At 38.6% G+C, this 26,316-nt stretch overlaps 1 long non-coding RNA gene across 3 annotated transcripts in view; it reads left to right on the forward strand.

Annotated features, from left to right (window-relative positions):
* Positions 1 to 26,316, forward strand: part of LOC109575289 (uncharacterized) — a 152,921-nt gene that overhangs the window by 90,162 nt on the left and 36,443 nt on the right. For 2 of the 3 annotated variants that reach the window (XR_011562541.1, XR_011562540.1), the window contains one exon: positions 13,757 to 23,102. The exons of the other annotated variant lie outside the window; for it this stretch is intronic. This is a non-coding gene — a long non-coding RNA (uncharacterized lncRNA). Of the gene's footprint in view, positions 1 to 13,756; positions 23,103 to 26,316 lie in introns of those variants that run through there. 3 annotated transcript variants of the gene reach the window in all.

Consider the following 26,316-nt stretch of genomic DNA (forward strand, 5'->3'; position numbering starts at 1 on the left):
GTGTTGGAGAAGACTCTTGAGAGTCCCTTGGACTGCAAGGAGATCCAACCAGTCCATCCTAAAGGAGATCAGTCCTGGGTATTCATTGGAAGGATTGATGTTGAAGCTGACACTCCAATGCTTTGGCCACTGAAATATTTGGCCAATGAAGAGCTGACTCATTTGAGAAGACCCTGATGCTGGGAAAGATTGAGGGCAGGAGGAAAAAGGGATGACAGAGGATAAGATGGTTGGATGGCATCACCAACACAATGGACATGAGTTTGGGTGGACGCTGCGAGTTGATGGACAGGGAGGCCTGGTGTACTGCGGTTTGTGGGGTCTCAAAGAGTTGGACACGACTGAGCAACTGAACTGAACTGAATAGAATCTCAGAAGTCTAAAAGCTTTCCCTCATTTTGCCCTATCTTTATCCCCTTTAGTCCAACCTGGAAGTGTTTCTGCTGCTGGAACCCATCTCAACTCTTGGCTTCATCTGAGATGGCTGGTTAGTCAGTGAGTTGTACGTGTAGTCTCTTTGTGGGTTTTTTTCCCAGCCACACTTTGGTGTTCCCTTTAGAATATAATTTCTTGTATTTTTAAGTATGTCTAGGCTGATAATTTTCCAAATATTGAAGCTCTATTTCCTTTTTGCCTAATTGTTCCTTCAATTTATCTCTCTTTTCTCACATTTTATTATAAACAACAAGAGAAACTGAGGCATAGCTTCAACAGTTTGCTTAGAAATCTCCTCAGTTATGTGATGATCAAGATCATCATATAAAATTTCTACTTTCCACAAGACACTAGAACACAATGCAGTTAACTTCTTTGCTATTTTGTAGCAAAGATCAACTTTCCCCCAGTAATCAATAACATTTTTTTCATTTCTACTTGAGATGTTACCAGAATCACATATTCCTACCAACAGTCCTTTCAAAAAAATCTCAGTTCAGTTCAGTTCAGTCGCTCAGTTGTGTCCAACTCTTTGCGACCCCATGAACTGCAGCATGCCAGGCTTCCCTGTCCATCACCAACTCCCGGAGCCTACTCAAACTCATGTCCATCGAGTCAGTGATGCCATCCAACCATCTCATCCTCTGTTGTCCCCTTCTCCTCCTGCCTTCAATCTTTCCCAGCATCAGGGTCTTTTCTAAGGAGTCAGCTCTTCACATCAGGTGGCCAAAGAATTGAAGCTTCAGCTTCAGCATCAGTCCTTCCAATGAATATTTAGGACTGATTTCCTTTAGGATGGACTGGTTGGATCCCCTTGCAGTCCAAGGGACTCTCAAGTGAAAGTGAAGTCGCTCAGTCATGTCTGACTCTTTGCAACCCCGTGGACTGTAGCCTACCAGGCTTCTCTGTCCATGGGATTTTCCAGGCAATAGTACTGGAGTGGATTACCATCTCCTTCTCCAGGGGATATTCCCGACCCAGGGATCAAACCCAGGTCTCCCGCATTGTAGACAGACACTTTACCATCCAAGCCACCAGGGAAGTCCCAAGAGTCTTCTCCAAAAAAGCATCAATTCTTCGGCACTCAGCCTTCTTTATAGTCCAACTCTCACACCCATACATGACTACGGGAAAAACCATAGCTTTGACTAGACAGACCTTTGTTGGCAAAGTAATGTCTCTGCTTTTCAATATGGAGTGTAGGTTGGTCATAACTTTCCTTCCAAGGAATAAGGGTTTTTTAATTTCATGGCTGCAGTCACCATCTGCAGTCATTCTGGAGCCCAAACTGTAGCTTAGAAGAATTTTTTTTTCTCACAATTCTGGAGGGTTGAAGTTCAAGTTCAAGGTGTTGGTAGGTTTGGTTTCTTCTGAGACCTCTCCTTAATTGCAGGCTATCCCTTTACTGTGTTGTCATATAGCCATTTCTCTGTGCTTGGTGTCTCTTTTTGTGTCCAAGTTTCCTCTTATTATAGGAAAACCAGTCAGACTGGATTGGGCTTTCCTGGTGGCTCCACAGTGTGTCTGTCTGCCGTGCAGTAGACACAAAGACATGGGTTTGATCCCTAGTTGGGAAGACCCCCTGGAGGAGAACATAGCAGTCCACTCCAGTATTCTTGCCTGGGGAATCCCATGCCAGAGGAGCATGGTGGGCTACAGCCCATGGGGTTCCTAAGAGTTGGACATGACTGAAGCAACTGATCACACACACACAGACTGGATTAGGAGACACTCATATTACTTTATTTAACTTTAATTACCTCTTTCAGGGTTTTGTGCAAATAGAATCACATTCTGAGGAACAGAGAGGGCATCAACATATTTGAGAGGGACACAGTTTAGTCCTTAATATAACTACATATCTGGCAGGATGGTAGGCAGACAATTAAAAATTCCTCAATACTTTTAACCCAAAGCATTTTCTCCCCTCTTCAACAAGTCTTCCCCTGGCTTTTGTAAGTTTTTAAACTAAAATCCAGAATTCTAGTCAAGTTGATTGTGAACATTTTTAATTAAAAATTTTTATTTTTAGATTAGTTTTATTTTTTTATTTTATTTTTTAACTTTACAATATTGTATTGGTTTTACCATATATCAAAATGAATCCGCCACAAGTATACATGTGTTCCCCATCCTGAACCCTCCTCCCTCCTCCCTCCCCATACCATCCCTCTGGGTCGTCCCAGTGCACCAGCCCCAAGCATCCAGTATTGTGCATCGAACCTGGACTGGCGACTCGTTTCATATATGATATTATACATGTTTCAATGCCATTCTCCCAAATCATCCCACCCTCTCCCTCTCCCAAAGAGTCCAAAAGACTGTTCTATACATCAGTGTCTCTTTTGCTGTCTCGTATACAGGGCTATTGTTACCATCTTTCTAAATTCCATATATATGCGTTAGTATACTGTATTGGTGTTTTTCTTTCTGGCTTACTTCACTCACAGAAAATCTAATTGAACAGAGTTTTCTCATATGTCTCCTGTTCCCACACATGCATACTTTCTTCACTATCTGCATCTTTCACCACAGTAGTACATTTTTTTTTTACAATCAGTAAACCTATACTGACAGATCATTATTATTAAAGCCCATAGTTTATATTAGGGTTCAGCCTTGGAGTTGTATATTCTATGGGTTTTGACAAATGTATAATGACATGTATCCACCTTGTAGTATAATACAGAAAGACTTTACTGCCCTAAACATTCTCTATTTTCTGCCTATTCATCACTTCCTCCCTATTAACACCTGCCGACTGACTAGTCTTTTTTCCCCCACTATCTCTGTAGCTTTGCCTTTTCCAGAATACCATACAGTTGGAATAAAACAGTACATAGCCTTTTCACATTGCATTTAATTTTTCCCCGTGTCTTTTCATGGGTTGACAACCAATATCTTTTAGTGCTGAACAATATTCCAATGTCTAGGAGCACCACAGTTTATAAATTCACCTACTGAAGGGCATATTGGTTGCTCCAAATTTGGCGGTTATTAATAAAAATTCTCTAAACATCCATGTAGACAAAAGTTCTCAGTTTACTTGGTTATATATCACAGAGTACAATACCTGGATTATATGTTAAGAGTATGCTTAATTTTATTTTTAAAACTGCCAAACTGTCTTCCAAAGTGGCTATAGCATTTTGCATTGCACCCAGGAATCCATATCATCACCAATACAACACAATATCTCATGTGGTATTGCCTGTGCTCTGGATTTTGCCCATTCTAGTGGATGTATAGTGGTGTCTCACTGCTGTTTTAATTTGTGGTCACCTGATGTGGAATATCTTTTCATATGTTTATTTGCCATGTGTATGTTTCTTTGGTGAGGTCATTTTTAAGGTCTGTGGTCCATTTTGTATAACCAATTGCTTATTATTGTTGAGTTTTAAGAGCTCTTTGTATATTTTGGATGAGTTCTTTACCACAAGTGTGTTTTGGAATATTGTTTCCCACTCTGAATTGTCCTCTCATTCTTTTGACGTTGAATCTATAGATCAAGTTGGAAGAACTGACATTTTGATAATACTGAGTCTTCATATCAATGAACGCGAAATATTTCTCCATTTATTTGGTTAGTCTTTTATATCTTTCATTAGTTTCATGGTTTTCTTCATATTTTGTTAGCTTTATACCTAAATATTCAATTTGGGAGAATGCTAATTTAAATAATAATATGTCCTTAATTTGGGCTTCCCTGGTAGCTCAGCTGGTAAAGAATCCTCCTGCAATGCAGGAGACCCTGGTTCAATTCCTGGGTCTGGAAGATCCACTGGAGAAGGGATAGGCTACCCACTCCAGTATTCTGGCCTGGAGAATTCCATGGACTATGTAGTCCATGGGGTCAGAAAGACTTGGACACAACTGAGCGACTTTCACTTTCGTGTTCTTAATTTCAAATTATACAGGTCTATTGCTGGTATACTGGAAAGGACTCAGCTCAGTTCAGTTTGGTTCAGTCACTCAGTCATGTCCGACTCTTTGTGACCCCATGAACCGCAGCACGCCAGGCCTCCCTGTCCTTCACCATCTCCCAGAGTTCACACAAACCTATGTCCATTGAGTCGGTGATGCCATCCAACCATCTTATCCTCTGTCATCCCTTTTTCCTCCTGCCCTCAATCTTTCCCAGCATCAGGGTCTTTTCAAATGAGTCAGCTCTTCCCATCAGGTGGCCAAAGTACTGGTGTTGTTGTTGTTTACTGTTTGGTGTTCTCTAAGATTCCCAGATCTGTGGTTTTGTGTGTGATATTAATTCGGGGATATTCTTAGTCTTTATTGTTTCAAATGTGTTTCTGTTCCTTTTCTCTCCTTATTCAGGCAGTGGTCTGCCTTGTGGTTTCTCTTCTCTGATGGATCTAAGGATAGCTGTTGATTTTTCAGTTTGTTCAGCTTTTTACTTGTTAAGAATGGTGGTTTCTAGTTTTTAGTTAATTATTTTAATTAGAGGATAATTACTTTACAATATTATGATGGTTTTGCCATATATCAACATGAATCAGCCACAGGTATACATGTGTCCCCCCAAGTCCTGAACCCACCTCCCACATCCCTCCCCATCCTATCCTTGTGGGTTGTCCCAGAGCACTGGCTTTGGGTGCCCTGTTTCATACATCAAACTTGCACTAGTCATCTGTTCTACATGTTTCAATGCTATTCTCTCAAATCATCCCACCCTTGCCTTCTCCCACTGAGTCCAAAACTTTGTTCTTTATATCTGTGTCTTCTTTGCTGCCCTGCATGTAGGATAGTCAGTATCATCTTTCTAAATTCCTTGTATATGCATTAATATACAGCATTTTTCTTTCTCTCTCTGACTCACTTCACTGTGTAATAGGCTCCAGGTTAATCCATCTCATTAGAACTGACTCAAATGCATTCTTTTTATAGCTGAGTAATATTCCATTGTGTGTATGTACCTCAACTTCCTTATCCATTCATCTCCTGAAGGACATCTAGGTTGCTTCCATGTCCCAGCTATTGTAAATAGTGCTTCAGTGAACATTGGGGTACATGTGTCTCTTTTAATTCTGGTTTCCTCAGGATGTATGCCCATCAGTGGAATTGCTGGGTCACATGGCAGTTTTTCCTAGGCAAGTTTCTGTAAGCTTATTGGTTGCTTCTTTGAAGGGATGAAGCTCTATCTTTCCCTCCTTGCAATTCTGGTGATGTTGCTCCTTTTTCTTTTAATTGATGTTTGAAACCATTTACATTTGAGGAAACTATTGTTGCATCAGTGCTTACATGTGCCACTTTATTTGTTTTCTATTTATTTTCTGCTTCTTTTCTAGCCTTCCTATGGATCACTTGAACATATTTTTAAAGGACCAACATGATTTATTTATGAGTGTTTTTCAGTTTTTATAATTGTTTTTTATAGTTCCCTCACCACTCCAGGCAAAAGAGTATAAGTCTGTTATTATGTCCTTCACCTAATGGGAACAGATTTTTTTTTTTTTTCTTTTTGGTATGTCTGTACTATTTGAAGTTCAAGTTGAAGGCTTGAAGCAGTGTTCTGCCTGGAATATATAAGAAGTATTAAAGAAACACACTACAACATTCCTGAAGTCTCAAGGTTCCTAGGCCATCCACCTTCTTCCTTCCACACAGTAGCTGTTGGAGACCTCTTATGCTTGTTTATTATGTTATGTCTAGGGAATTTTAATTGAATGGGTGAGAATATGAGAATAATGAGGATTCTTCCTTTTGGCCTGAACTAGAAATCTCTCTTACTACTTTATCAGCTTAAAATTTATCTCCCTTCTAATATGCCAATTTCCTGAACTCAGAAAGTTACAATCACATATTGCTAAAATGATTCATTGTGATTTAGCAAAAAGTTTTGAGGTTTCATGTAAAATCCAACTGGACATCATTTTGGCTTTTCTGATCTAACTTCCTTCACTACTGTGACTCATTGACTTTCTGACTCAAATTTATAATAGGCCCATGGTTGTCTTACAATCTTCCAACAACTCAGACGTTACCTCCAGTGATAGGTATCCTTCAAAGCAGGGAACAACACAGGATGTTCCAATATTATGTTGCCGACCTCCCAGTTCCTACAGACACATTCAGTGGCACATCATATTGCATAGATTGAGAAATTTGTCGTTCTGGAGTTTTGTTTTGGCAAACCTAAGCATTATTTTTTAGTGATGAACAGAGAAGCCTGGCATGCTGCAGTCCATGGGGTCGCAAAGAGTTGGACATGACTGAGTGACTGCACTGAACTGACTGAAGAATTATTTTTAAATTTTAATCTCCTTCCTTAAGCTAGACACTCTGTTTATGTATTTAACTCTAGAATAGCAGCACATTTGCTTGAGGAAATTTCTCCAGCCTATGATTGCCTTTTTACTTCAAGTCAAGATGAACTAATGGTTAGTTTCTCTGGCACAAAATTATCCAGCAGGACAGTACTTTCTGCCTTAAATCCATTCCTCTAAAAACTTGGGGACAATTTAAAGTACTGTGGCTTCAGATAAATTTAGTATGCTAGTTGAAACAAAATTATGCTCCTATATAATTGTGCAAGGAAGGAAACACATCAAGATTAGTGCTGATCATAGGTAAAGAGAATACATTTTATTTTAGAGAGAAAATGTTTCTTGAGTATTGAAGAAGCTTTATTAGAATGACAATAGTTTAATTAAAACATCATACTGAATCCTTCCATCTCTTTGATGATATATAGCTTTTGCAAAGTTATTTGCATGTCTTCTTCACAATTTTCCCTTTTTGGTTCATCATATAATTGGGTAACATGGAAATATGCAGAATTTTCACCTTATGTAGGTCTTGAATGTTCCATTATTTCAAAATCTGTCATAGAGTACCTCTTCATATAGATATTGAAAATTTCTCCCTCATACCATTATGATTATATATAAAATATTGATTAATATTATATTTTTCTACAATGGCATAGTTAAGACTGAAGACAGTTCTATAATTTCTGGTTGATGGACATAATTTTCTTGAGTTTTGACACTGAGGATACAGTTCAGGGATGCTCAGTACAAGGATATATATGCATATATTTCTCACTGAAGTCTTCTTTGACTCCTGCTACATTAATTTGAAAGCATAGCATTTCCTGTCCCTTATCTTGACTCATTTTCCCTGAGAGCTTTTATTACAATCTGATATGCATTTTGGGCCATGTTTATTCATTTGAACATCTTTATTCATGTTCACTTTTATTTTAAGAAGCAAAAAGAAGCTACTTTTGAGAAGATTATCTAATATGTGACTTCTCTGCTCTAATGGTGCTTCTTTTCACAAACACTGCCATCTGCTGTAAATGACAGTAAGAAGTACTCTTGTGTTGAGCACAATATAAGAATTGAGATGATGTTCAAACATACTATCAGATTCTTCTTAACAGACTCTAACAAGGAGAAAGTTCACATTTGATACAATTGTATTTCTGAGCTATTTCACTCATGTAAAACTCATAGCTATATCAGTTTTTTCCAAATGGCTAAAGAGGCCTTTCTCTCTTTAGCAAGAAAGTCTGATTCTGAGCTTCAGTTCTTGTTTTTGTTCAGGGTTTTGGGTGGATTTTTGTTGTTTACTTTTGGTGCACAAACATTTCTTCTTTCATCCAAATTTCTTCTGTTAGCAATAAGAAATACTTTTCAGAGAAACATATGATATTCAAATCATTTACAATTATGTTTGTTTAAATACTATTTTGACTCATTGTTCTCTAACTCACAATAAAGAGGAACTTCTGAGGACAATGGGCTTCCCTTGTGGCTCATCTGAGAAAGAATCACCTGCAATGTGGGAGACCTGGGTTTAATCCCTGGGTTGGGAAGATCTCCTGGAGAAGGGAAAGGCTACCCACTCCAGTATTCTGGCCTGGAGAATTCCATGGACTGTATTCCATGGGGTCACAAAGAATCAGACATGACTGAGTGACTTTCGCTTTCACTTTTCTGAGGACAATGTATGATTCTGAGTTCATTTTCACAAATACCACTTGGATTCATTTTAATTTCTTCTTTAGTAAGAAAGCAAATGTTAGATTATTTTTAAAATTCAATTGACAACGTAAAATTTATGAAAATATTTATAACTCCCAAGTATTAGAAGGAGTAAGAACAAAGGAGAGAAAGAAAAAGACAATCTTGGAGAATAGGCAAATAGCAGAAGCAGAACATAAAAGGAGAGGGAAGAAATTCTGCAGCATCACAATGTGTTGAGGTAAGAGAGTAAAATCTTGGGGAATCAACCAGTGTCATAAGTGGAAGAAGAGGGAGAAAAGGAAGGAAATTTTCATTATTTCATAAGGGAGAAAATAATGAAAATTAGCAGTGATTAGAAGACTAGGGAAGAGAGAGAAAATTATGGAGAATTTTCCACAGTGAGAATGAGAAAAGGGATGATAAAAGCTTATAACAGTGGCATGGAAAAGTAACAGTAGAAATGAGAAGTGGAAGGAAAACTTGGAGATGATAGTAAGAAAATGGGGGAAGACATTCTTGGAGAATTAGCTTGCTACTAGAGACAGTCATGTAAAATTGGAAGGCACAAAATACAACATCAGAGCAAGGCACAGATTCCCCCACAGCCAGTCCCTCCCATCAGGGCAGTTTGCACAAGCCTCTTATTCTTAACCATCAGAGGGCAGACAGAATGAAAACCACAATCACATGAACTTTGAGCCATGCTGTGCAGGAACACCCAAGATGGATGGGTCAAGCTGGAGAGTTCTGACAAAACGTGGCCCACTGGAGAAGGGAATGGCAAACCACTTCAGTATTCTTGCCTTGAGAATCCCATGAACAATATGAAAAGGCAAAAAGATATGACACTGAAAGATGAACTCCCCAGGTCGGTAGGTGACCAGTATGTTACTGGAGAAGTGTGGAGAAATAGTTCAAAAGAATGAAGAGGCTGAGCCAAAGCAAAAAGACCCAGTCATGAATGGGACTGGTGATTGAGGTGAAGTCCATGCAGTAAAGAACAATATTGCATAGGAACCTAGAATTTTAGGTCCATGAATCAAGGCAAATTGGAAGTGGTCAAACAGGAGATGGCAAGAGTGAACATTGACATTTTAGGAATCAGTGAATTAAAATGGACTGGAATGGGTGAATTTAATTTAGATGACCATCATATTTACTACTGTGGGCAAGAATCCCTTAGAAGAGATGGAGTAGCCCTCACAGTCAGCAAGAGTCTGAAATGCAGTACTTGGATGCAATCTCAAAAATGATAGGATGATCTCTGTTCATTTCCAAGGCAAACCATTCAACATCACAGTAATCCAAGTCTATGCCTCACCCACTAATGCCAAAAAACCTGAAGTTAAACAGCTCTATGAAGACCTACAAAACCTTCTAGAACTAACAAAAACAACAAAAACAGATGTCCTTTCCATCATAGGGGACTGGAATGCAAAAGTAGGAAGTCAAGAGATGCCCGGAGTAACAGGCATGTTTGGCCCTAGAATACAAAATGAAGCAGGGCAAAGGCTAACAGAGTTTTGCCAAGAAAACACACTGGTCATAGCAAACACCCTCTTCCAACAACACAAGAGATGACTCTACACATGGACATCACCAGATGGTCAGTACCAAAATCAGATTGATTATATTCTTTGCTGTCGAGGATGGAGAAGGTCTATAGAGTCGGCAAAAACAAGACCAGGAACTGACTGTGGCTCAGATCATGAACTCCTTATTGCAAAATTCAGGTTTAAATTCAAGAAAGTAGGAGAAACCACTAGACTATTCAGGTATGACCTAAATCAAATCCCTAATGATTATACAGTGGAACTGACAAATAGATTCAAGGGATTAGATCTGATAGACAGTGCCTGAAGAACTACGGGTGGAGGTTCATAACACTGTAACGGAGGCGGCGAGTAAAACCAGCCCCAAGAAGAAGAAATGCAAAGAGGCAAAATGGTTGTCTGAGGAGGCCTTATGAATAGCTGAGAAAAGAAGAGAAGCTAAAGGCAAAGGAGCTAAGGAAACATCTATCCATCTGAGTGCAGAGTTCCAAAGAATAGCAAGGAGAGGTAAGAATGTCTTCCTCAGTGATCAATGCAAAGAAATAGAGGAAAACAATAGAATGGGAAAGACTAGAGATCTCTTCAATAAAATTAGAGATACCAAGGGAAAATTTCATGCAAAGATGGGCACAATAAATGAAAGAAATGGTATGGACCTAACAGAAGAAAATATAAAAAAGAGGTTGCAAAAATACACAGAAGAGCTAAGATCTTCACAAAAAAAGATCTTCATGACCCAGATAATCACAGTGGTGTTTCACTCACCTAGAACCAGACATCCTGGAATACAAAGTCAAGTGGGCCCTAGGAAGAATCACTATGAACAAAGCTAGTGGAGGTGATGGAATACCAGCTGAGGTATTTCCAATCCTAAAAGATGATGCTGTTAAAGTGTTGCACTCAATATGCCAGCATATTTGGAAAATGAGCAGTGGCCACAATACGGGAATATGTCAGTTTTCATTCCAGTCCCAAAGAAAAGCAATGCCAAAGAATGTTCAAACTGCCACACAATTGCACTCATCTCACATACTAGCAAAATAATGCTCAAAATTCTCCAAGCCAGGCTCCAAACAGTATGTGAACCATGAACTTCCAGATGTTCAAACTGGATTTAGAAAAGGCAGAGAAACCAGAGTTCAAATTGTCAACATCCGTTGGATAATAGAAAAGCAGAAGAATCCCAGGAAAACATCTACTTATGCTTCATTACTATGCTAAAGCCTTAGACTGTGTGGATCACAGCAAACTGTGGAAAATTTTTAAAGAGACAGAAATACCAGACCACCTTCAGTTCAGTTCAGTTCACTCGCTCAGTCGTGTCTGACTCTCTGCAACCCCATGGACTGCAGCACACCAGGCCTCCCTGTCCATCACCAACTCCCAGAGTTTACTCAAATTCATGTCCATTGAGTCAGTCATGCCATCCAACCATCTCATCCTCTGTCATCCCCTTCTCCTCCTGCCTTCAATCTTTCCCAGAATCAGGGTCCTTTCCAATGAGTCAGCTCTTCATATCAGGTGGCTAAAGTATTGGAGTTTCAGTGTCAGCATCAGTCCTTCCAATGAATATTCAGGACTGATTTCCTTTAGGATTGACTGGCTGGATCTCCTTGGAGTCCAAGGGATTCTCAAGAGTGTTCTCCACACCACAGTTCAAAAGCATCAGTTCTTCAGAGCTCAGCTTTCTTTAAGTGCAACTCTCACATCTGTACATGACTACTGGAAAAATTATAGTTTTGACTAGATGGACCTTTGTTGGCAAAGTAATGTCTTTGCTTTTTAATGTGCTGTCTAGGTTGATAATAACTTTTCTTCCAAGGAGTAAGCATCTTTTAATTTCATGGCTGCCATCACCATCTACAGTGATTTTGGAGTCCCCCAAAATAAAGTCTGTCATGGTTTCCATTGTTTCCCCATCTATTTGTCATGAAGTGATGGGACCATATGCCATGATCTTTGTTTTCTGAATGTTGAGTTTGAAGCCAATTTTTTCACTCTCTTTCACTTTTGTCAAGAGACTTTTTAGTTTTTCTTCGCTTTCTGCCATACGTGTGGTGTCATCTGCATATCTGAGGTTATTGATATTTCTCCCAGCAATCTTGATTCCAGCTTGTGCTTCATCTAGCCCTGGATTTCTCATAATGTACTCTGCATATAAGTTAAATAAGCAGGGTGACAATATACAGCCTTGATATACTCCTTTCCCTATTTGGAACCAGTCTGTTGTTCCATGTCCAGTTCTTCATCCATTGGATCATCTAAAAAACAAGAGTTTCAGAAAAACATCTACTTCTGCTTTATTGACCAGACCACCTACCTGCCTCCTGAGAAACCTGTATGAAGGTCAAGAAGCAACAGTTAGAAATGGAAATGAAATAATGGGCTAGTCCCAAATTGAGAAAGGAGTACATCAAGGCTGTATATTGTCACCTTGCTTATTTAAGTTATATGCAGAATACATCATGCAAAATGCCATACTGGATGATTCACAAGCTGGAATCAAGATTGCAGGGAAAAATATCAATAACCTCAGATATGCAGATGACACCACCCTTACTGCAGAAAGTGAAGAAGAACTAAAAAGTCTTCTGATGAAAGTGAAAGAGGAGAGTGAGAAAGCTGGCTTAAAACTCAGCATTCAAAAAGCGAGGGTCATGGCATCCAGTCCCATCGCTTCATAGCACATAGAGGGGGAACAAAAGCAACAGTGACAGACTTTATTTTCTTGGGCTCCAAAATCACTGCAGATGGTGACTGCAGCCATGATATTAAAACACACGTGCTCCTTGGAAGAAAAGCTATTACAAACCTAGACGGCATTTTAAAAAGTAAAGACTACTTTACTGACAAAGGTCCGTATAGTCAAAGCTATGGTTTTTCCAGGACTCATGTACAGATGTGAGAGTTGAACCATAAAGAAAGCTGAGCACCAAAGTATTGATGCTTTTGAACTGTGGTGTTGGAGAAGACTCTTGAGAGTCCCTTGGACAGCAAGGAGATCCAACCAGTTCATCCTAAAGGAGATCAGTCCTGGATATTCATTGGAAGGACTGATGCTAAAGCTGAAGCTCCAATAGTTTGGCCACCAGATGCGAAGAGCTGACTCATTTGAAAAGACCCTGATGCTGGGAAACATGAGGGCGGGGGGAGAAGGGGGCGAGAGGATGAGATGGTTGAATGGCATCATTGATGCAATGGACATGAGTTTGAGCAAGCTCTGGGATTTGGTGAAGTCCAGGGAAGCCTGGCATGTATGCTCCAGTCCATGGGGTTGCAAAGACTCTGACATGACTGAGTGGCTGAACTTAACTGAAATGGAAGTGGAGTAGAGGGCAAGAAGGTAGTGAAAATTCTAGAGAATCACAGGTGTAAGAAGGGGAAAGAAGTGGTGAGAAGGTGAGAGAAAATGCTGATGCACTGACAGCTGTCAGAATGGGGAACTAGGAGGCAAAGGAAGAGAATAGCCAAAGTGCAGATGTCCAAATTCAGGCACAGTGTCTAGGTCCAAGCGCACAACAGGGCCAAGGTAAGAGCCGTGATGCAAATGTAATGACAAGGTCCAGTCTGAGATCTCGTGCTAACATCACTGTCTAGATTTGAGGTCCAAGAACAATGTCCAAGGTTAAGGTCTAGTTCAAGTTCTGTTCTTGTATTTACTCTCTTTTATCCAATTAATCATTAGGATGAATTCATTCATGTATGCTGAATTGCTGGTTGCCTCCTAAAGCTTTACTTACACACTGCCAACGTGCGCATTTTTTTTTTTTTTTTTTTTTTTAGGGCAAAGCAACAATATAACTCCAGAGCACAGTCAATAAGACACTTATGTGAAGGACTGAACAGAAAACTCTCTGGTGATACAGTGTCATCTAAGGGTAAACAAGATACCAGTAGAGCAACTGGACTGGGTGTCCTCCAAAAAATCCTCCTTAACTATCATTTCCCAAAATGAATCAAGCACTAAATAATGTGATGCTGCTGGCAAAAGTATTAGTAGTAGTAGAAGGAGGAGGAGGAGAAGGGAAGAAAAACAGCTCCTCTTTGCTACTAATCAAGGGTGAACTTGTATGCTTCCCCATTCACTGAGGCAGAAGGTAAATTCAAGAAAATAGTTTCTCTTATAAAAAATTAAAAGGTTTAAATGGATGGCCATGCACCAGAGGTGAAAGAATTAATTTTCATTTTACATTTTCATAGAATCAGATTTATCTTTCCCTCAACTATTCTGAATGAATGGGATTGTTCAGTTGTGATACCATCTAACATTTATAGGATGCTCTTCAGTTCACAGAGCATATTTCTACTCTAGTGACATTACTCTGACATGACTGAGTGACTGAACTGAACTGACCTGACACTACTTTGGCCCTCAGGTTCATCATCTCCCTCTGGGATTATTACATAAGCATTTTCTTTGGTCTCTTGTGTCTAGTTCCATGGAGATCAACTGACAGGATCTGATGGAGTCTTTGGACACTCTCACAAAACGGTGCTTATGCCCACTGACAGGAACCTTTTAGAATTTCAATATTTTCCCCTCCTTCCTCTGCATCCTTGATTCCATCCTCACATTCCTGCTGCAGTCTTACACGTTCTTACCAGTGTGACCAACGAAACCCTCTATGCTTTTTTTTTTTTTTTGCTTTATAATGTTGTATTACTTTTTGCTGTACAGCAAAGTGAATCAGCTATATGTATACATATATCTCTTTTCTGGATTTCATTCCTAAAAAGGCCACCAGAAAGCATTGTGTATAGTTCCTTGTGCTATATAGTAGGTTCTCATTAGTTACCTATTTTATACATAGAGTGTGTGTGTGTGTGTATATATATATATATATATATATAATATGTCAATTGTTCTGTGATTTTTAATTGTTTCCAAGTAAAACTGAATCCTGCAGAATATATGAACTCTCATCTGCTTCTGCCTACCTCTCATATATCATACCTCCTGACATACACTGTCCTTTCCAGGCCCTTGAACCAACTGCCCTTCCAAGATCATCTGTGAGGACCTTTGCCTAGAGTAGAAGTGAAGTGAAGTGAAAGTCACTCAGTCGTGTCCAACTCTTTGTGACCCCATTGACTATACAGTCCATGGAATTCTCCAGGCCAGAATACTGGAGTGGGTAACCTTTCCCTTCTCCAGGGGACCTTCCCAACCCAGGGATTGAACCCAGGTCTCCCACATTGCAGGTGGATTCTTTACCAGCTGAGTCACCAGGGAAGCCCTTACCTAGAGTAACTTTTCTCCAACTCCTCCCTACTCTCACAACTAGGGCAGACATTGCTTTCCCCTGGACACCCACTAAGGGAGGCAGATTTGATTGCCCCTCTTATGCTTCCATCGGCTCATGTAAACACACTTGACGGGCCACCTTGCCACATTCAAGTGTGTAATTATAAATGGGCACATTGTCCTCAGCTTCACTTTAGGTACCTTGAGAGCAAATACAATATGTATGTCCCCAGCATGTAGTACAATGTGGCCATACTAAGAGATTAATGAATATTTTCTAAAAATTTATTTGCTGAATAAAATGGATCTCATGGATGATATGTTTTAGGCTCTGAAAAGTTAAAGTAACTTTATAGAAGTCATGCCAATCTGAAGGGTACATCTGGAATTAAAATGTATGTACAGTTCTTAACCCACAGCCCACACCCATATGACGTTCATGTGCTATTATCTTGCAAATGTTCTTCAGAGCCATCCTGAAGATATACTCTTCAGGGTTAGGGCCTCCGGTTCCACGAGGGGAGCACGAGGGGGAGCTGAGAAAAAGGATGTAATTTCCAAGGAGAGCTGCCAGTTCTCTTCCCTGCTTTCATACTTCCCACTGGCCAGAGAGATGCCACTGAAGGCCCTGGCAGGGGGACTGACACCGTTCTCACTCACTTTCAGATGCTGACCTTACCCCGGAATTCAGAGGAGATGGAGATCAAGCTGAGTTCTGTAAATACTGAGGGATGTTAATCCCACTCACCTGCAAGCAAAAGATTAAGCATCTACTGCAAGAATTCTGATTGAGCAGACCTATTTATTTGCCTATTTATAGGAAAAACAACTCTCAGTTAAGACCCAGACCTCATTGTGTTAAGGACATAAACATAAAATTGCTAGGTGGAGTCAGTATTCAGACAGCTTCCCTGATGGGAATGCAGACAATCTTTAATGGCGGCTTAATCAAAATCCCTTATAACTGACTATAGCATAATTTCTGGTACTTTTGGCTCATGAGATTATCTCATTCCAGTACTCTTGCCTGGAAAATCTCATGGACGGAGGAGCCTGGTAGGCTGCAGTCCGTGGGGTCGCTAAGAGTCGGACACGACTGAGTGACTTCACTTTCCCTTTTCACTTTCATGCATTGGAGAAGGAAATGGCAACCCACTCCAGTGTTCTTGCCTGGAGAATCCCAGGGACAGCGGAGCCTGGTGGGCTGCCGTCTATGGGGTCGCACAGAGTCGGACTCGACTGAAGTGACTTAGCAGCAGCAGCAGTACACCTTCAGGACTCAGTACTAGAGCATATTTCCTTTGTCAGGAACAAATACCTAGAAAGAATCCACTCTTGATGCCATGTGGCAGCATGTCCACAGCTTCTGAATGAATGAGTGTTATGAAGGGAAGACTGCTGCCTATGCTATGTTCTGAGCCTCTTCATGATCCCCAGACAAACTTACTCTGTTGGATATAGGTGTGTACCAGGAGAAAAACGGAGAAGTCACTTTCATAGTCTTACCCAGGGGAAGTGGGTAGGCTGTTAGGTCTGCTCCAGGGACTGGTGTAGGGTTAGGCTTATGACACAATGTAGAGCATCTGGTGTCTTCGCTGGGATTTTTTTCTTCAAAAAAACCATCAGGGAAGAAACCCTTTTTCTCCTGAGGTAAATCTTGGGCTGCTAGCACCCCTACCCACCATGTGGGAAAAAACCCTGAGTAATAAAGTTCTGAAGACCTTGGGAAAGCCTTGCATGCAGCTGTGCCACAGGCCAAGAAACACTTCAACATTTTAAGACATTGAGGCATAACTCAATTCAGTCGCTCAGTTGTGACCGACTCTTTGCGACCCCATGAACCACAGCACGCCAGGCCTCCCTGTCCATCACTAACTCCCGAAGTCCACCCAAACCCATGTCCATTGAGTCGGTGATGCCATCCAACCGTCTTTTATGTGTAGATATACCACAATTTGTTTATTCATTCATCTGTTGATGGGTATCTGGGTTGTTTCAGTTTGGAGCTATACAAGTTAAGCTGCTGTGTACATTCATATTTTTTGTAAAAACATCTGATTTTACTTTTCTTGGGTAAATACCTAGGAGTGGGAATGGCTGGATTATATATATGGTAGTAGGTATAAGAGTAAATTTTTTGTAAGAATCTGATAAACTGTTTTCTGAAATTATATCATTTTACATTTCCACCAGCAGTGTATGAGAGAACTAGTTTCTCTACATCCTTTTCAATACTTGCTATTGGTCAGTTTTTTTTATTTTCAGTACTTGGATGGATGTGCAGTGGTTTTTCACTGTGACTTTATTGTACATTTCCTGAATGATTAATAATGTTGAGGGGTTTAAATGTGCTTATTTGCCATTCATATATCATCTTTAGTGAAGTGTTTTTTCATCTTTTGCCTATTTTTCAATTGGGTTGTTTGTTTTCCTATGGAGGACATTTAATAGCTTTTATATACTTTTGATAGAACCCTTTATTAGGTATGTGATACACAAATATTTTCTTCCACTTTATTTCTTGTCTTTTCATTCTCTTGGTGTATTCAAAGGGCAGAAGTTCTTAGTTTTTATGAATTCCAATTTGTCATTTTTTTCTTTTATGCAATGGAGTTTTGGTGTTGTGTTTAAGTCTTTGCTTAGCTCCAGGTCATAAATATTTCTCCTTCCTTCTTCTTTTGGCATATAGATATTCAATAGTTCCAGTATAATTTGTTGAAATCTTTTCAAGACCTTTCTTCATTGAAGAGTCTGAATCTTTGTTAAAAATCAACTGTCCACGTAAGTTTAGGTCTGTATCTAGATTATCTATATTTGCTATGCTTATGCTAAAAGCACATCCTTGATTACTGTAGCTTTATGTGAATGTGAAAGTTGCTCAGTCATGTCCAACTGTTTGTGACCTCATGGACTATACAGTCCATGTAATTCTCCAGGCCAAATCTCTGGAGTGGGTAGCCATTCCCTTCTCCAGGGGCTTTTCCCTGTAGCTTTATAGTTTGTCTCAAAGCCAGTTTTAGTTAACTCACTTTGTTATTTTTAGCTATTTTGACTATTCTAGGTCCATTGCACTTCTATATGAATTTTAGAACCACCTTATTAATATCTACAAGAAAAAACCTCCTAGCAATTTTGATTGGGGTTTCATTGAATCTCTAGATCAGTCTGGGGAGAACTGACATTTTAACAATATTGAATCTTCCAACCCATAAACAAGGCATATCTCCCCATGTCTAATGTATTAGCTGTTCTTAAATTTCATTCAGTGGTGATTTTAGCTTTTAGTATACATGTTTTTCACAACTTTTGTCAAATTTATCAGTAAGTATTTCAGATTTTTGATGGTATTGTAAAAGGTAGCTTTTATTTCAATTTGTGATTGTTCATTGCTGGTATATAAAATATAATTTTTTATTATATTGATCTTGTATCCTGAAACCTTGCTAAACTCATTCGTTCTAATAGCAATTAGTACCTACAGAGATGATCATGTCATCTGTAAATAATGATATAATATTTCTTCCTTTCTTATCTAAATGGCTTGATTTCTTTATTTGACTGGCCAGAACATCTGGTACAAATGTTAAATCAAAGTTGACAGATTGGATATATTTGCCTTATTCTCAATCTTAGAAATAATTCAACCTTTCACTTGTAAGTGTGATGTTAGCTGTGGATTGTTATAGGTTACCTTTACCAGGTTGAAGAAGTTCCATTCTATTCCTAGCTTACTGAGGATTGAAAGTTGGATTTTTGTTGAAATGCTTTTTCTGCATTTATTGAAATGAATATGTGGGTTCCTTTTTAGTTTATTAATGTGGTAAATAGCATTGATTGACATTCAAATGGTAAAGTAAACTTGCTTTCCTGGGATAAACTTCACTTGGTCTTGTAATATTACCTTTTTAATATTTTGTTAGGGTATGATTTGCTATAATTTTGCTAAGAATTTTTCTATCTATGTTCATGAGGATTATAGGTCTATAATTTTCTCTTTTAAAAAATATCTGTCTGCATTTTCTATCAAGATAACACTGAACTCAGGATAATTTGGAAAGTATTCTACCGTTTTCAATTTTCTGGACGATTTTGTGTAGAATTGGTATTACTTCTTCCTTAAATGTTGAGTAGAATTCAGCAAGGAAGTTATCTATGTCTGAAGTTTCCTTTGTGGATAATTTTCCAGCTACATATTCAGTTACTTTAATAGACATAGGGCTCTTCAAGTTTATCTATTTCTTCTTGAATGAGTTTGAGCATTTCATCTAAGTTGTCAAACTCACTGACAAAATGTTCACAATATTCATTTGCTCTCCTTTCAGCATCAATAGAATCTGAAGTGAAATCAACACTTTTAGTCTTTAAAATAGTTATTTTGTGTCTTCTCCCTTTTTTTGTCCTGACCAATCTGACTTGAAGTTTGTCAACTTTACTGATTTTTCTCAAAGAACTAGCTTTTAGTTATATTGATTTTACTTTATTATTTTGTTTTATATTTCATTTATTTCTGCTCTGTTCTTTTTTTATTTCCTTTCTTCTGCTTATTTTGCTCTTAATTTGTTCTTTTTACAGTTTGTTGAGGTGGGAAGCTAATGTCATCCATTTGAGACCTTCCTTTTCTAATATAGATGCTTAGTGCTATAAATTTTGCCCTAATAATTACTTGACTTTCAAAAGTTTTTATGTATTTATATGTTCATTTTGATTTAATTCAAATTTATCTTAATTTTGTTTTTGATTTTTGTGTATGTAGGTGTTTGGTAACCAATTTCAAATATCCATGATTTTCCATAGATTTTTTCTGTTACCAATTTTTAAATTTAATTCCATTGTGGCTTGGAAACATGCTTTGTATGCCTTCAGTATTAATTTTTATTACTGTGGTTAAGAGTCACATAAAATGAATCTCATTTTGGCTGTGGGGCAGGGGCGGTGGGTGAGGGAGCAATGCATAGCTTGTGGGATCTTAGTTCCCTGACCAGAGACTGAACTCGAGCCTTTGGCAGTTAGTGTAGAGTCTTAACCACTAGACCATCAGGGAATTCCCCACACAAACAATTTTAAAACATGTAATTCACAATCCTGTGGCATTTAGTACATTCACAACTTTTTGCAACTGTCACCTTTATCTAGTCACCAAATATTTTTATTACTCTCAAAGGAAACCCCATAACCCCATTAAGTAATTAATCATCATTCCTCTTCCTCACAGCCCCTGACAACTAGTAATTTGTCTCCATAGATTTGCCAACTCATATGAATGATATAAAACGTGGCCTTTTGCATATAACTTCATGTAGCATAATGTTTTTGAGGTTCTTCCATGTTGTAGTATGTATCCATACTTCATTCCTTTTTATGATGGAATAATATTACATTGTATGGATATACCATACTTTGTTTAACCATTCATTAATTGATAAACATTTTGGGTTTTCCCCACATTTTAAATAGTGTGAATAGTGCTGCTATGAACATTGGTGTACAAGTTTTTACTTAAAACTTCAATTAGTTCGGGCATTCTTATTAGAGGAATTGATGGTAAATTTATATCTAGTTTCTTTTGGAACTGCCAAACTGTTCTCCTCAGTGGATGCATCATTTTATATTCCCACTTGCAATGGTGAGGGTTGCAATTTCTCCACATTCTCACCAACATTTGTTAATTTTCTTTTTTTTTTTTTTTAAATTATAGCCATCTTGTAGGTGTGAGGTGTTATGTCAAGGTTTTGATTTGTATTTCCATAATGAATAATGATGGTGAACTTTTATTCATGCATTTGGTGGCCATTTGCATACACTGTTTGGAAAAATGCCTATTTAAGTACTTTATTCATTATATAACTGAGTTATCCTTATTGTGGAATTGTTAAGAGTTCTTTAGATATTCTGAGTAGACATTTTTATATTTGTCCATGTATCTACTCTTACCAGAGATCTTCAGATTTTTATATGGCTTTGAATTATTTGCATCCTTTCATTTCAACCTGATGGACTGCCTTTAGCCTTTCTTAAAGAGCAAGTATTATGATAATGAATTCTTTCAGCTTTTATTTGCAAATGTCTTAATTTTTCCTTTTTTTGGAAGCACAGTTTTGCTGGGTATAGAAATCTTGGTTGACAGGCTTTCATTTTTTGTTTTCCCCTTCAGTTTTTTAAATATATCAATCCATTGCTTTCTGGCCACCAAAATTACTGCTGAAATAATTAAACTGATAATTATATTGAAGATCCCTGTACATGATGACTTACTTCTCTCTTGCTACTTTCAAAATTCTTTGTCTTTTGACATATTATAATGTGTCTTGGCATAAGTCTCTTTGAATTTATCCTACAGAGATTTTTGGGATTATTAGATTTATAGAGTTATGTCTTTCAATAAATTTGGGTAGGTTTCAGCCATTATTTCTTCAAATTTTCCTCTCTTTTTCATATGGGATTCCTGTAATGTCTATATTGGTTTGTTTGATGATGGCTCACAAGTGGTTTAGACTCTATTCACTTTAATCTTTTTTCTTTCTGTCTGACAGATTTGACTCATTTCAATTGCCCTGCCATCAAGTTTGCCAATTTCTTCTTTCGCCTTATTAAATCTGCTGTTGAGTTCATCTGATAAATTTTTCAATTCAGATATTGTATTTTTCAGATCCAGAATTTCTTTTTGATCCCTCTTTATAATTCTGTCTCTCTATTGGTATTCTCATTTTGTTCATATATAATTTCCTATTTAAAAAAATTTTTTTTGGTGTTTTCCTTTAGCTACTTGAGCATATTTAAGACAATTTCTTTAAAGTCTTTTCCTAGTAAGTCCAATGTCTGTGCTTCTTCAGAGGTGGCTTCTGCTAATTTATTTTCTTTTACTTGAACTGGTCATGCTTCTTTGTATGCCATGTAAGTTCTCCTGGTTGAAAATTTGCATTTGTAAAAACATACAGCTTTCCCAGTCTTTGTAGACTGTTTTGTTGCCAAAGCAGTCTGCCACTGACTAGCTGGGCATTCTCTGAATCTAGGAATCAGCTGAGATAAAAGCTTAAGATCTTCTTAAAGTATGCATCTTGCCTACACACTTTCTCAATTCTCTTGTCTTATTTTCTCAAGAGTCTCACTTCAGCTTCTCTCTGTGATTTTAAATGGTCTGTTATATGTCTCCACACATAATCTCTTGCTCTGGAGGTTGCACATCTGTAGTATCATTGCAAATTTCACCATCAGTGTCTGCCACTTTTCCCCATCTGAGATCTGTTGGGTGAGACAAAGACGAGTCCCTCAAGTAGCCCCCAGGCAGGTTAAAAAGTTGCAAATAAGGGCTGTTCTGCTCCCTCTAGTTTAAAGGAGGGAATTAAGAACTGAGTTTTCACCTCATCCAAAGCAAGAACACACCAAACCAGGAGTTGGTGGGGTGCTTTGGAGTAAAACACCAGTAAAGCTTTCTATAATACCATTTTGAATGTGTTTTGTTTCCTTGCCTGAGCACTTGCTTGGTTGCTACAGACTTTTGTATGCCTTCCAGGGTTCCTGCAAGCTTATTTTAGCCAGTCTTCTGATTCTTCTCTTATGTCTCTACGGGAGAACAACAGTTCTGAGCTTCCTGGTTCACCATTTTGCTATTGATACTTATTTTATGACCCAGAATATGATCTACCTTGGTCAACATTCTATTCACTTGAAAATTATGTGCATTCTGCTGCTATTGTGCAGAGTGTTCTAGAAATGTCAGGTAAGTCAAGGTGATTAAAAATAGTGGTAAAGTCTTCTATAACCTTGCTTTCTGTCCATTTATTCTATCAATAATAGAAAGATATGTATTAAAATATCTCACTTTAATTGTGGATTTATCTATTTTTACTTGCATTTCTATCAACTTTTATTTCAAGTATTTTGAAGGCCTGTTATATATTATTAAATTGATTTATGATTATGAAGTAAAACTTTATTATCCCTGGTAATATATTTGAGTCTTTTTTAAATATCCAGTCTGATATTCTCTACCTTTTCATTGCAGTTTTTATATGCTTTACATTTAATATGATTATTTTTATGGCTAATATTAAGTCTGTCATCTTATTTGATTTGCATTTGTCTTATCGGTGTTTTTTTTTTTTTCCCCTTTTCTGCCTTCTTTTGGATTGAGTACTGTATTCATTTCCTAGGTTTACTATAGAAAATACTGCAAATCAGCTTACTTAAAATAATAGAATATTTTTGGTCTCAGTTTTGGAGTCTAGTCATCCAAAATCAAAGTGTCAGCTGGGTCATGTTCTCTATGAAATCTGTAGGAGAGAATCCTTGCATCTTCTACCTTCTGATATTTTTCAGCAATCCTTGGCTTTTGATTCATTTCTCCAATCTCTGCCTCTATCATCACATGGTCATCTTTGCCCTGTGTGTCCTGTTCTTGTCCTTGAATAAGGACATCTGTAATATTGAATTAGGTCTCATCCTAATAATCTGAGCTTCAGTTGATTACATCTGAAAGATCTTATTTCCAAATAAGGTCACATTCACAGATATCAGGGGTTAGGATTTCAACATATCCTTTTGGGGTACACAATTCACCCATGAGAAGTATTTTATATGACTCTCTCTCCTTTGTTGGCTTATTGATTACAACTATGCTTTATTAATTTATTGGTTGGTTTAGGGTTTATTGTATACCTCTTTATTACAGTCTGCCTTCAAAAGCTTTATAATACTTTATACTGCTTATAAAACATTTATAATTAAAAGCAGTAGTGTATCAGGGACAGATGGGTTCTCATCTTCAACAGTTGTTTACAGCTGCCACCTATTCCAATTTGTTGGTGCTGCATTGTTAAATATTTGAAGATTATCCCTGGATGGGCTCTGTTGACTGTAAAATAAAATAGCAATTCTAACTTGTAGGGACTCAGGCTTGGGGAAACAACCCTAAAGGAGAAGGAAAAGACAGTCAATAAATGAATAACTGGGTAAATTTAGTCCCTTCACCAGTTGCAATAAACAATCCAACTACCCAAACCATTGTGATGGCTGTTCTGCTATTTAAGATCAGTGACATGAAAGAGGGACAATCCTATACAGTGTGCCATGGGTCATCATTCTCTGAAAGCCACGTCCCCCTACAGAGGCGTGAAGTACAATTTTCTCATGTCATTTAAGATGCTATTAGCTGAAGACTTCTGGAATGATTTGATGAAACAGCTCAGCCATGTGACTTACAATCTGGGTGTTTTCCCTCCATGCACCTATCCACGGGTCAGCAGCATCTCAAGGCTGCATGTGCATGGTGGTAGGGAGGCTGATGACAGGACCTGGAATCAACAGCACCTGGGAAAACATGCTTCCTTGTTCAGGTAGCCTGTTGCCTCTTAAAACTCACATAAGAGAAGCATGCTCTTTTCCTCAAGCCATAGCAAACATTCTGTCATATCTCATAGGCCCTTAGTGGTTTTGGCCAGACCCCAACCCAAGCCAGTCACTGTGCAAGGCAGGTGGCATTATCCTGACTGGCTTAGATGGATCCATCTACCCCTGTTGCTGGGCCTGCCCTCCAAACTGAATGATAGCCATTCAGCTGGAGAAGGATGGCCTGGATATTTTGGGGGAAACCTGATTTCATGAAAACTCCTTTAAATTTATGTAGTAGTTTCTCATTTAGAAATCACTTTTACACAATTTAATTTTACTAGTAAAAATAACACTTTTACCCTAAATGTAAGTAAAAGATAAGGTCCAGGTAGGTGAGGAGTTATCAAAGCTATGTGCTTTTACACAGCAGAGTTTAGCAAAACAGTAAATCTTTTAAGGGATACAAACACAGAGGAAGTCTAAGATTTTGAGACAGTTTGGTGTGCTGAAGGAAGGCTCAGCATTATTTCAGGAATACAGTGTCTACATAAAAGAGGTTATCATCTGCCGCTCTTGAGGAGAGTCAAAGAAGACTGGGAAGCAGGAGAAGGGAGGACAGGAGAAGAGGCAGGGAACAGATGACTTACACACTGTTTGGGTAACAGTCAATGGACCCTAAGGGGAGGAAGACTATAGTTGTTAAAAAAAAAGACATAGCAAGTAACATTCTGAGTTGCAAAGTGGCTGGGTCACTAACACACTACATGCTTGGTTGAACAAATGCAGCAGTTTATTTGAAGGTGCTTGTGTAAATGCAGCTGTGGTTTGAGGAATACCAGAGCCGTGGTCAGGAATTTGGGACTTCTGCAGGCTGCACCGGCACCTGCTAGCAGGCTCTGTAGCCCACCCTGCTGTGACCTGTCTGAGGCTATCTAGAGGAGATCTACAGTTAGGGCCATATGTCTGTCAACAACTAATGTACTCTCAGCAAAGGTGTCCTCATTTATTATCTTCTCTTTTTCCCCTTTCTAACCCCCTTCTCCCGACTGCCACCCTTTTAAAAAAACTTTTGGGAAGTCTCATTTTTGAACAAAATTCTTATATAACACAGTTAAAGAAAGGGCCCAACTTTAAACCAGTTGACCAACTCCATCCTAGAGAGGTTCATACATTAAAACTGTAAAAAGTATCTTTTCTCAACCACCTACATAAATGTTCTCCTACTATACTTCTAAATCTCATATCTCTGTTATTAATCTTATTAAATACTTCCCCAGTACCACCTACCAGGGAGATAGAAGGAACCAGATTTAAGAAATCTCCAAACACCTATAAATGATTGAAAAGTAATCACACAGACCTTTCATCCCTACCCTAGCTAATTCAGCTCCTATTACTGAGAGACCAGGGGGATGACCTTCAAGCCTCTTTCCCCTTGGATTGGGGACAGTTTCCTGGTAGCAGCTGGGCCTGTGGTAAACAGGCCAGTGAGGAAGCCTCCCAGGACCTCAGTCTTTGATGATCCACAGAGTTCTTAACAACAAACACTGGAGCCTGGAATAGAACCTTCTTGTCATAGTACCCACACATCGCTAAGCACCCTCACAGGTCTGCTGACAGAACACAAGCTGCCAGGTCTCTGGTGGGCAGAGAAATGTCAGATCTCCAGATCCAGCTGGGCAGCTCCTGGAAAAGCCACCCACAGAGTGACCATCAGAGCTTACTGAGCAACACCAAAAATAAGGGAAACAGGAGCTATTCCATATTTGGA

This window comes from Bos indicus, chromosome 21 (genome assembly GCF_029378745.1).
Source record: "Bos indicus isolate NIAB-ARS_2022 breed Sahiwal x Tharparkar chromosome 21, NIAB-ARS_B.indTharparkar_mat_pri_1.0, whole genome shotgun sequence".
Classification (NCBI taxonomy): Eukaryota; Metazoa; Chordata; class Mammalia; order Artiodactyla; family Bovidae; genus Bos; species Bos indicus.